This window comes from Salmo trutta, chromosome 12 (genome assembly GCF_901001165.1).
Source record: "Salmo trutta chromosome 12, fSalTru1.1, whole genome shotgun sequence".
Taxonomy (NCBI): domain Eukaryota; kingdom Metazoa; phylum Chordata; class Actinopteri; order Salmoniformes; family Salmonidae; genus Salmo; species Salmo trutta.
Window position 1 is genome coordinate 86,550,745 of NC_042968.1, and position 12,028 is coordinate 86,562,772.

A 12,028-nucleotide genomic window follows, 5' to 3' on the forward strand; every position below is an offset into this window, starting at 1 on the left:
ACTGACCAAATGTACACTGAGTATGCCAAACACTTGCAGAACAGCCTCAATTCGTTGGGGCATGGACTCTACAAGTTGTCGTAAGCTCAAACCGGTGAGCCTCGCACCTACTACCATACCCCGGTGCCCATTCAATTGTCTAAAGGCTTAAAAATCTGTCTGTAACCCGTCTCCTCCCTTTCACCTACACTGACTGAAGTGGACTTAACAAGTGACATCAATAAGGGGTCATAGTTTTCACCAGGATTCACCTGGTCAGTCTATGCTATGGAAAGTGCAGGTGTTCTTAATGTTTAGTATACTCAGTGACTCTAGAGATTACTTCTCATATTCTCACCCATGACCCAAAATACAGAAATGAGGAGGCGCTGATAGAATGCAATTTATTTCATTATACTTTGGAATAGTAAACCTTGCTGTCTCATTGTATTCCCTCTCACTATTCCTCCAGGGATTAAACAAGGCAGAATTGACAAGACTAAGCAGGATACTGATGATATTTGGAGGCTCCTCAGAGGACTCTGTAGGGTAGCACCATGGTGTAGCCGGAGGACGGCTAGTTTCTATCCTCTTCTGGGTACATTGACTTCAATACAAAACCTAGGAGGCTCGTGGTTCTCACCCCCTTCTATAGACTTACACAGTAATTATGACAACTTCTGGAGGGCATCCTCCAACCTATCTGAGCTCTTAGAACATGAACTGACATGTTGCCCAGCCAATCAAAGGATCAGAGAATGAATCTAGTGCTGAAAGCACAAGCCACAGCTAGCTAGCCCCGCAGTGCATAAAATGTGGTGAGTAGTTGACTCAAATAAAGAGAAAGACAATAGTTGAACAGTTTTGAACAAATTAATTTCTTAAAAAATTAAGGAGAATCGAGAGGAGAGGAGAGCTACAGTTGAAGTCGGAGGTTTACATACACTTAAGTTGGAGTCATTAAAACTTGTTTTTCAACCACTCCACAAATTTCTTGTTAACAAACTATAGTGTTGGCAAGTCGGTTAGGACATCTACTTTCTGCATGACACAAGTAATTTTTCCAATAATTGTTTACGACAGATTATTTCACTTATAATTCACTGTACCACAATTCCAGTGGGTCAGAAGTTTACATACACTAAGTTGACTGTGCCTTTAAACAGCTTGGAAAATTCCAGAAAATTATGTCATGGCTTTAGAAGCTTCTGATAGGCTAATTGACATCATTTGAGTCAATTGGAGATTTACCTGTGGATGTATTTCAAGGCCTACTTTCAAACTCAGTTTCTCTTTGCTTGACATCATGGGAAAATCTAAATAAATCAGCCAAGACCACAGAAAAAAAAGTGTTGACCTCCACAAGTCTGGTTCATCCTTGGAGCAATATCCAAACGGCTCAAGGTACCACGTTCATCTGTACAAACAATAATATGCAAGTATAAACACCATGGGACCACGCAGCTGTCATACCGCTCAGGAAGGAGACACGTTCTGTCTCCTAGAGATTAACGTACTTTGGTGGAAAAAGTGCAAATCAATCCCAGAACAACAGCAAATTACCTTGTGAAGATGCTGGAGGAAACAGGTACAAAAGTATCTATATCCACAGTAAAACGAGTCCTCTATCAACATAACCTGAAAGGCCGCTCAGCAAGGAAGAAGCCACTGCTCCAAAACCACCATAAAAAAGTCAGACTACGGTTTGCAACTGCACATGGGGACAAAGATCGTACTTTTTGGAGAAATGTCCTCTGGTCCGATTGTCACGTTCGTTGTAAAGATGGGACCAAGGCGCAGCGGGAATGTGTGAACTCATCTTCTTTTATTGAAGGAACGTGAACACAAAACAAATTAACAAACAATGACGACAAAGACAGTCCTGTCAGGCAAAACGCTAAACACGGACCAACTACCCACAAAAACCCATGAAAAAACACCCCTACTAAATAGGACCTTCAATTAGAGGCAACGAGAAATAGCTGCCTCCAATTGAAGGTCAAACCAATAAACTAAGCATAGAAATAGATAAACTAGACACAGACATAAAAATAGACTAACATAGAACATTGCCCAACAAACTCCGAAACATATTAAACAAACACCCCCTGCCACGTCCTGACCAAACTACAATAACAAATAACCTCTTTACTGATCAGGACGTGACACTGATGAAACAAAAATAGAACTGCTTGGCCATAATGACCATCATTATGTTTGGAGGAAAAAGGGGGAGGCTTGCAAGCCGAAGAACACCATCCCAACCGTGAAGCATGGGGGTGGCAGCATCATGTTGTGGGGGTGCTTTGCTGCAGGAGGAACTGGTGCACTTCACAAAATAGATGGCATCATGAGGAAGGAACATTATGTGGATATATTGAAGCAACATCTGAAGACATCAGTCAGGAAGTTAAAGCTTGGTCGCAAATGGGTCTTCCAAACGGACAATGACCCCAAGCATACTTCCAAAGTTGTGGCAAAATGGCTTAAGGACAACAAAGTCAAGGTATTGGAGTGGCCATCACAAAGCCCTGACCTCAATCCCATAGAACATTTGTGGGCAGAACTGAAAAAGTGTGTGCGAGCAAGGAGGCCTACAAACCTGACTCAGTTACATCGACTCTGTCAGGAGGAATGGGCCAAAATTCACCCAACTTATTGTGGGAAGCTTGTGGAAGGCTACCCAAAACGTTTGACCCAAGATAAACAATTTAAAGGCAATGCTACAAAATATGAAATGAGTGTATGTAAACTTCTGACCCACTGGGAATGTGATGAAAGTAATTAAAGCTGAAATAAATCATTCTCTCTACTCTTATTCTGACAATTCACATACTTAAAATAAAGTGGTGATCCTAACTGACCGAAGAGAGGGAGTTTTTACTAGGATTAAATGTCAGGAATTGTGAAAAACTGAGTTTAAATGTATTTGGCTAAGGTGTATGTAAACTTACGACTTCAACTGTAGCTATGTTTCCTATTTATTTTTCACTTTCAATTAGATAGCAAATGCAGTTAACTAGTTTAGCCTAGTCAAACAACAGGCTCAAACAGTGAGGGATGCTATGTTAGCTAGCTGGCTAGGGCAATCAAACACTGGAACTCTTCCAAGTCAATGTAAGCTTTTGGTTTTATTAATTCATTGCCACGGTGGACCGCCGGTGTAACTCCTATACTGCTTGTTGGCTGTACACTGTACTGCATTATTGTAGCAGGTTTATTTTTTACATTTATTTTACCTTTATTTAAACAGGGTGTCACATTGAGATTAAAAATCAATTTTACAAGAGAGCCCTGTACACATTACAATAAAAACAGAATTTTAAAACAACAGTATGGGGGATACAATCTTCCCAGCTCTGCAGATTCTGCTGTGAGGAGGCAGAGTCAATAGATAATTTATTTTGGTATTGTCCATACGTAGCTCGTTTTTTGGTCACAGGTCCAGGAATGGCTGAAGAATTGCAACATTTGCCTAGAACTAACGCAGCAGATAGCAATACTGGGTGATTTGAAAAGCCATAGTCAGTCAATCAATAATATAATTATTTTAGCAAAAAATTTTTTTTTAAATTTACAGTCTGTAGAAGCTATGAGAATAGAAAGGTTCAATACTTCTGTGAAGCATTACTGCACAGTTGAAAAATATATGGCAAATAGAAATCCAAAATGGATGATGTTGAGAGATAGATGGGAGGGATTGAATGGAGCTCAAGGGTGGGACTAATAAGATAAACAATGTAAAACATACGGGGTCTGTAGAATGTATATAGGTTCAGAACTTTTGTGAAATAGCACAGTTACAAATAGAAATCAAACTGGATGGACATCAGAAATAGAGGAAGGGCTAAAAACAAACAAAATAGAACTATTGTAAAATAGATTGTGTCTGTAAAATGTGTATAAGATGTATAAACTGAAGGTAGAAGCCTAAGTGTTTATTGGTTTACTCCAATTGGGAGAAGGGTGGTAGGGTTTGCGGGGAATAATAAAGGTATATTAAAAAAAAAGTATGTCTAGGTATGTGTATGTATATATGTGTATATGTATGCATGTGTGTATGATTATGGATATATATATATTTACCCAAAAAATATGGGAGATTGGAAATGATGCAGACAATTACATTGATGGAAGCAACATTCTTTCCGCAATATTAAGCTGATCCACCAAATTATTATTATTATTTTTTAAACGTGTATAAAACAATATAATTCAACACAATAAAAAATGAACATTTAATAAAAGCAACACATTCAACTACATAGAGGTCCTCATTCAATAATTTAAACTGCCTGAGTGGAACCAGCACATCTAACTGCAGCGAACTCTGCAGATTGTTCCACAAATTAGGATAAAAAAAAAACTAACGCAGATTTTCCTAAATCTGTGGAGACTGGAGGGATCTGTAGTGTTATCCATTCCTGTGAACGGGTTTGGTAACTTAGGATTGTTATCTCAGTTAATGATGTTACATATAGAGGTTGAACTAACACGTTAGTTCTAGCAGCTATGTTGACTAGCTATGATGCTAGCTAATATGGTAACATTAACAATGTAGGCTGTGTGTAGCAGTTAGCGGTTATGATATGAGGCACTGGATCTCAGTCCTAGAGGCATCATTACAGACCCTGGTTCGATTCCAGGCTGTATCACAACCGGCTGTGATTGGGAGTCCCATAGGGCGGCACACAATTGGCCCAGCATCGTCCGGGTTAGGGTTTGGCCAGGGTAGGCCGTCATTGTAAAAAATTATTTGTTCTTAACTGACTTTCCTAATTAAATAAAGAATAAATAAAATCCAATATGCTGTAACAGAAATAAGGCATTGATCATTAAAAAAAATGTCCTCCCTTATCTTAAACGTCACTGACCTCTACTGTTACATGCTAGATACAGGCAAGAGTGTACAAGGCAGTTTGAATGTGTCACTGTCTGTCACCTTGATTACTTACAATCTTTCTCTTGACCTATGCACCTAAATTGTAAACTTTCATTCATAGGCTAGGTTGTAGCAACCTCATGATTGGAACAAGGAAAAGTAGAGTATCATGTAGTAGCCTAAACCTATCAATGTTACATTGAGCTGGGTGAATGGAATATGAATGACAGCCATCAAATATGCTGTAATAGAAATAAGGCCATGCTCACACAAAAAAATAAACATCTATAAATAAAATGTTTAATTATATACTGCAATAAAAAGAGCAATAAGATGTCATTGTGTGTGTGTGTGTGTGTGTGTGTGTGTGTGTGTGTGTGTGTGTGTGTGCAGCCTGTGTAAACCTCAGAATATGCACTAAAACATACACCACTAGGGGGCTCCTCTAGCTTTTTTTGGTGTTTTTAAACCACTTACAGTATCTACAATGCTGATTAACACACCAGGGGTCTAAAAGAGGACATAAAGGTAGGCTACACTGTCACGTCCTGACCATAGTAAGATGTGATTTTCTATGGTAGAGTAGGTCAGGGCGTGACAGGGGGTGTTTTTCTATGTTTTCTATTTCTATGTTTAAGTTCTTGTTTTTCTATTTCTATGTTGTTTTTTGGGGAGTTGATCTCCAATTGGAGTCAGCTGGTCCTCGTTGCCTCTGATTGGAGATCATATTTAAGTAGGGTTTTTTTTTCCACCTGTGTTTGTGGGCAGTTATTTTTTGTTTAGTCTTTGTACCTGACAGAACTGTATTTCTGATCGTTTGCCTTTTGTTATTTTGTCTTTAATATTTTTGAGTTAATAAATATCATAATGAGCACTCAACACGCTGCGTTTTGGTCCCCTCTATCAGACGTCCGTTACAGAACTGCCCACCACAACTGGATCAAGCAGCGTGCTCAGGAGGAGATGGATACTTGGTCTCTGAAGGAGAGGCTAGAGAGGGTAAACTGGACTTGGGGCCAAGTAATAGACAGATATAGAAGCCTGCCACAGAGGCACGAGAGGCTACAAAGCCAAAAGATATTTTTTGGGGGGGCACATGGAGCAGTCGGCAGAGCTGATGAGCAAACCAGAGCCAATCTGGGAGAAGAGGGAGAAATGGGAGAGTTATTGAGTTGGTGGAGGACGCACAAGTTTTTCCCAAAGGAACGTGTCGTCAGTTTGGTGCCACCAGAGTCAGCTCCCCATACATATCCTGAGAAGTGTGTGGAAGTTCCGGAACAAGTGATACCGGCGATACACACCAGGTCTCCAGTAAGTCTCAACAGCCCGGTATGTCCTGTTCCTGCTCCGCGCACTCTCTTTCCAGTGCGCCTCCAAAGCCCAGTATGTCCTGTGCCTGCTCCTCGCACTCTCCCTCCAGTGCGCTTCTACAGTCCAGTACGTCCTGTGCCTCCTCCCCGCACTCGACCTGAGGTGCATGTTACCAGGCTGGCGCCACCTATGCCAGTCCCACGCATTAGACCTCCAGTGCGCATCCCCAGTCCGGAGCCTCCAGCGACGTTCCCCAGTCCGGAGCCTTCAGCGGCGGCCTGCAGCCCAGAACCTCCAGCAATGATCTACAGTCCGGTTCTTTTGACGACGATCCACCGTCAGGTGGTAATAAAGCAGAAGGATCAGCGGGTGGAGCGGGGAGTACGCACCGGAGCCGCCTCCTCTGCTGGAGGTTAAGGTTATGTGGACTGCATTTGAGCCGCCATAGACAATTGTCACCCTCCCTACCCTCCCTTTTGTTTTTGTGGTTTATTTTGTTTTAGGTGCATTCGGAGTCTGCACCTTCGTTGTTTTTTATACGACGCCCGTTACATACAGTTCTTTATGGCCTACAGAATACTGTATATCACTGGTTATCCGATTTGATCCTATAGTTTATAATTCAAACCATTCTATCATTTTAAAATGAATCATTCCTCGTCTATTTTTTTATTGAATTTTAAAGAATCAATTGCAGTTAAGGCAGAATTATAAAATCAGTAAGAAAATAAAACATGGATCAACAAGAAACACACTGCGAACAACAAAATGTGGAATAAGTCAAGGGGAATTAATACTTTCCAAAGGAACTGTACACTTCGGCTGTCCCCATAGGAGAACCCTTTTTGGTTCCAGGTAGAACCATTTTTGGTTCTAGGTAGAACTCTTTTTGGTTTCATGTTCCACAGGGATGCTGGCCCATTTTGACTCCAATGCTTCCCACAGTTGTGTCAAGTTTGCTGGTTGTGAATCTCTACTCCGAATATCTCGTCCCATCTCCTCCAACAGATGCTCAATATATGGTGACTGGGCAGGCCACTGCAGTAAGCTAAATTCACTGTCATGATTGTGGAACCATTCCTGGACAATCCTAGCCTTGTGGCATGGGGCATTATCCTGCTGAAAAAATACATTTGCATATGGTTTCACTGCTGCCATGAAGGGATGCACCTGATTGTCAATGATGTTCAGATATCTTGTGGCATTCAAACATTGCTCCACTTTTATCAAGGGGCCCAATGTGTGCCATGAAAGCACACCCCACACCATCACATCACTACCACCAGCCTGCAATGTTGACATGCGGCATGATGGATACATGTACTCATGTGGTTTCAATGTTTTTCCAATTCTCCAGTGTCCAGTGTTTTAGTTCCAAGGCCAATGTAACCACAGTGTCTTGTTTTTTGCTGAAAGATGTGATACTCTGTAAGGTCGTCGGCTGTCATACCCCATTTGTGTCAAGATACGGCGAGTTGTGCATTCTTTTATGGGACTTTGGACACCAATGTTGTACTGGACTGTCAGTTGACTAACTGTAGCCCGTCTGTTGCTCTGCACAATGTGTCAGCTTTCTTTGTCCTCTTTCATCAATTACCCATTTTTGGCTGGATGTTCTTTGGGTGATGGACCATTCTTGATACCCACGGGAAACTCTTGAGGGTGAAAATCCTGCATGCTGGCCCATGTTGACACCAATGCTTCCCACAATTGTCTCAAGTTGGCTGGATGTCCTTTTGGTGGGGAACATTCTCGATACAAACGGGAAACTGTTGAGAATGAAAAACCCAGCAGCTTGATACTTTTTATTTAACACTTATTTGACTGAGACATTCTTATTAACACTATGACCAGGGGAATAGTTACAAGGGAAAGGAGGGGGGATGAATGAGCCAATTGGACAAGACAAAAGGTTTGAAGTGCCTTTGAAAGGCATAGTGCATGGTAGTAGGTGCCAGGCGCACCGGTTTGTGTCAAGAACTGCAACGCTTTGGGGAAACTGTTGAGCGTGAAAAACCCAGCAGTGTTGCAGTTCTGACACAAACCGGTGCGCCTGGCACCTACTACCATATCCCTTTCAAAGACACTTAAATATTTTGTCTTGCCCGATTGCCTCATTCATCCCCCCTCCTTTCCCCATCTGAATGGCACACATACACAATCCATGTCTCAATTGTCTCAAGGCGTATAAATCCTTCTTTAACCCATCTTCTCCCCTTCATCTACACTGGTTGAAGTGGATTTAACAAGTGACATCAATAAGGGACCATAGCTTTCACCTGGATTCACCTGGTCAGTGTAGTATGATCTAAAATAAGGAGCGGCGACAACGAGGTTCTAGCTCCAGCCTGTTTATTAACCCAACCCTCGCATGTCATACATGGGTACGGATACCCCCAAGGGACATCCTACTACATCTTCCCCTCTCCCATGAACAACAACTCAACATGCATAACCACTGAAGCATAACTGAAATGCAATTTGGAAACCAGTATTATTCTCTAACATGCTACTTCACATCCTGAAACAGTATGAAAGCATAAAATCACACAGTATGAACATTAACTTAGGTACAGTCTCTTTTTGCTGGGTATGGTCCCCAACAGTATGTTTTCTCTTCACGTAACAGTCTTTCAGCCACTCTGGTGGCTTCACATCCCTTTTTGGGCGCGCTTGTGGCTCTGTGAGCATTCTCTCTCCTTCACCCTCTTTTTGTGCATTTTCTGTGGCCTCAGTCTGTGTGGCTGGTAGATCTGGAAGAGCTCTGAGGTGTGTTTTGTTCCTTCGTACCTCTTCTGAGCCTGTGTCCACCACATAGGAGCGTGGGGCATCCGCTTTCCTCAGCACTATTGCTGGTGTCTGGGTTTGTAATCCACACACGTTGACCTTCGGTCAGCTCTGGCCTCTCCTTAGCACGGTGTCTCCAATTAAAGTCTCCAGTTTGCGTTTGTCCCTCTCAGCGAAGGCCTTCCTGTTAGGCCATCGGGGTTTAAGCTGAGCCGGCGAGACAGGCAATGGGGAACGCAGCCTCCTGCCCATCAGGAGCACGGCAGGCGACAACCCATGTTGCAGTGGTGTAACTCTGTAAGCTAACAGAGCCCTGTATGGATCCTTGGTCTTTTTCAGCAGTCCCTTGACTGTTTTCACAGCTCTCTCTGCCTCACCATTACTCTGTGCATGGTAGGGGCTACTGGTCACATGTGTGAAGTCATATTCTGCGGCAAAAGCAGAAAAGGAGCTTGCAGAGAACTGGGGAGCGTTATCTGTAACCAGGACCTCAGCGACCCCTTGCCTGGAAAAAATTGACTTTAATCCATTGATAACACCAGCTGATGTGGTTATGCGTGTCTTTGCTATTTCAATGTATCTTGAGTAGTAATCTACCACTAGCAGATAAGTGTCATTTTTCCAATAGAACATATCTGCTCCTACCTTTTGCCCTGGCCGTTTTGGCAGCTTTGTTGCCATCATTGGCTCCGGACGACAAGGTTGACATTTTGTACAGACCTCACACTGGGCCACCAGCTTGGCAATCTGAGTACTCAGACCAAGCCACCACACTGACTGTTGAGCCCTAAGTCTGCATTTGGTTATCCCCATGTGTCCATCATGCACTCTGTCTAGCATTTCTGGTTGTAGAGTCTCTGGGATAACTATCCGTTGTCCTCTCATGAGAAGGTCTCCATTACAGTGGAAGTCACTTTGGTGCACCCAATAGGGATTCAGCAGCTGAGGCAGTTCCTCCTGCCTGGGCCATCCCCTTTTGCACTGCTGCACTATCTGTCGGCAGATGTGGTCTTGTTGTTACTCTTCTGCAATCTGCTGCAGTTTGGTCTGAGATGCAGGTAGGCTGTCCCTTACTGCATTAATGGACCCCTGTACCTCACCCTCTAGACATTGCTCCTCCTCTGATAATGGCCGTTTAATTGGGGCCCTGGAGAGTGCATCTGCTGTGATCAGTGCCTTCCCTGGCACATACACCATCTTGTAGGTGAACCTCAGTAATCTGAGGCGGAAGCACAGAACTCTGGGAGGCAAGTCGTCCAGTGCTTTTGTCCCTAACAGAGCCAACAGTGGTTTGTGGTCAGTCTCTGCTGTAAACTGTAGGCCAATAAGGTATTGGCTGAGCCTTTCACATGCTCATGTGATAGCCAACGCCTCCTTCTCCACTTGAGCATACCTTTGCTCTGTGTCGGATAAGCTTCGGGAGATGTATGCTATCGGACGCCACTCCGTGTTGTCCTGCATCTGTGTGAGGACCGCCCCTAGCCCAAAGGATGATGCATCTGCTGATACTTTTGTCTTAGCGTGGGGACGGTACTGGACCAGCACTCTGTGAGGCCAGGTCTCCTTTGATTTGTCAAACGCTACCTGTTGCATGTGACCCCATGACCAGTCATTCTCTTTGGCTAGTAAGTCTCTCAGAGGTTTGGTTGGATCTGAGAACTGTGGGAGGAACTTACCCACATATGTGGCCATGCCTAAGGTCCTGACTTCAGCCACATTCTGGGGTCTGGGCATATCTGTGATGGCGCTGATCTTCTCCGGGTCAGGCTCTATTCCAGCTGCACTGATTTTGTGTCCCAAGAACAAGACCTCTGACTGTGCAAAAGTGCATTTTTCATTGAGTGTCAGGCCAGTCTCCTGGAGTCGGGTCTGAACTGCTGTGAGCCTTACGTCATGTTCTGCTCTGTCCCTTCCGCACACGAGCACATCGTCCGTGTGGACTATGACGCCACTCAGCCCATCCAACAGCTGGGACATGCGTCTTTGGAAATGCTCAGGACCGGAAGCGATTCCAAATGGCAAAACATCAAAACAGTAGTGGCCAAACAGTGTTATAAACGTTGTGAGCGCCCTACTCTCTGATGACAGCGGTATCTGCCAGAAACCTGAGCGGGCATCCAGCTTTGTGAAGACTTGTGAGCCATCCAACTGAGCCAGTGACTGCTCCACTGATGGTAAGATGTGTCTCTCTCTGCAGAGTGCCCCATTCAAGTTAGTCATGTCCACACAGATCCTTATGTCCCCATTGGCTTTTGGGACCACTACCATCCATGCACACCAGTCTGTGGGACTCTCTATTTTAGACACTGCCCCAATTTCTTCCATCCTCCCCAACTCTTCCTTTACTCTGGCCAATAAAGGAATAGGTACACGGAGAGGGGTGGTAAGGGCATAGGGGACAGCATCCTCTTTCAGGCGGATTTTGTAGTCACCTTCTATCCTTCCTAGACCAGAAAACACTTTTGGGAATTTCTTTTTGAAAACCTCACCTGGGTCCTCCAGTTCGCTCACTCTCTCAATGAGTTGCAATGCTTCAATTGCTGGCAGCCCCAGCAACGGTCTGGCTAGAGAGTCAATGACGAAGACAGGCTGGATGGCACTTTTGTCTTTACTCTCCAGTTTAATCACCAACTGCCCTACCACTGGTAATATCTTAATACTGGGCCCGTACAGTTTTTTGTTTGAAGAGAGCAAAGGGCCATCTCTGCTATAGCTATACAGCCTAGTTGGGATAGCTGTCACTGCTGCCCCAGTGTCTAGTTTAAATGACACAACCTCCCCATTGAGTTTAATGTCTGAATGCCAGCCAGCATTGTTTTCCTTTACTTCTCCCAGAAAGATGCTGTCCTGCTGTAACTCCTCTGAGACCTCATGCATTTGCTTTAATCGACAGACAGCTGAAAAGTGTCCTCTCCTGTGACATCTCCTGCATTCCGCATCCTTTGCTGAGCAATCAATCTATCTATGGAAAGGGGATTTCCCACATTTACGACAAACACTTGAACTAGCTACTGGTGCTGTCTGTGATTATTTTCTCCACGTCTGTCTCTGTTCTATTCCCCTCCGTTT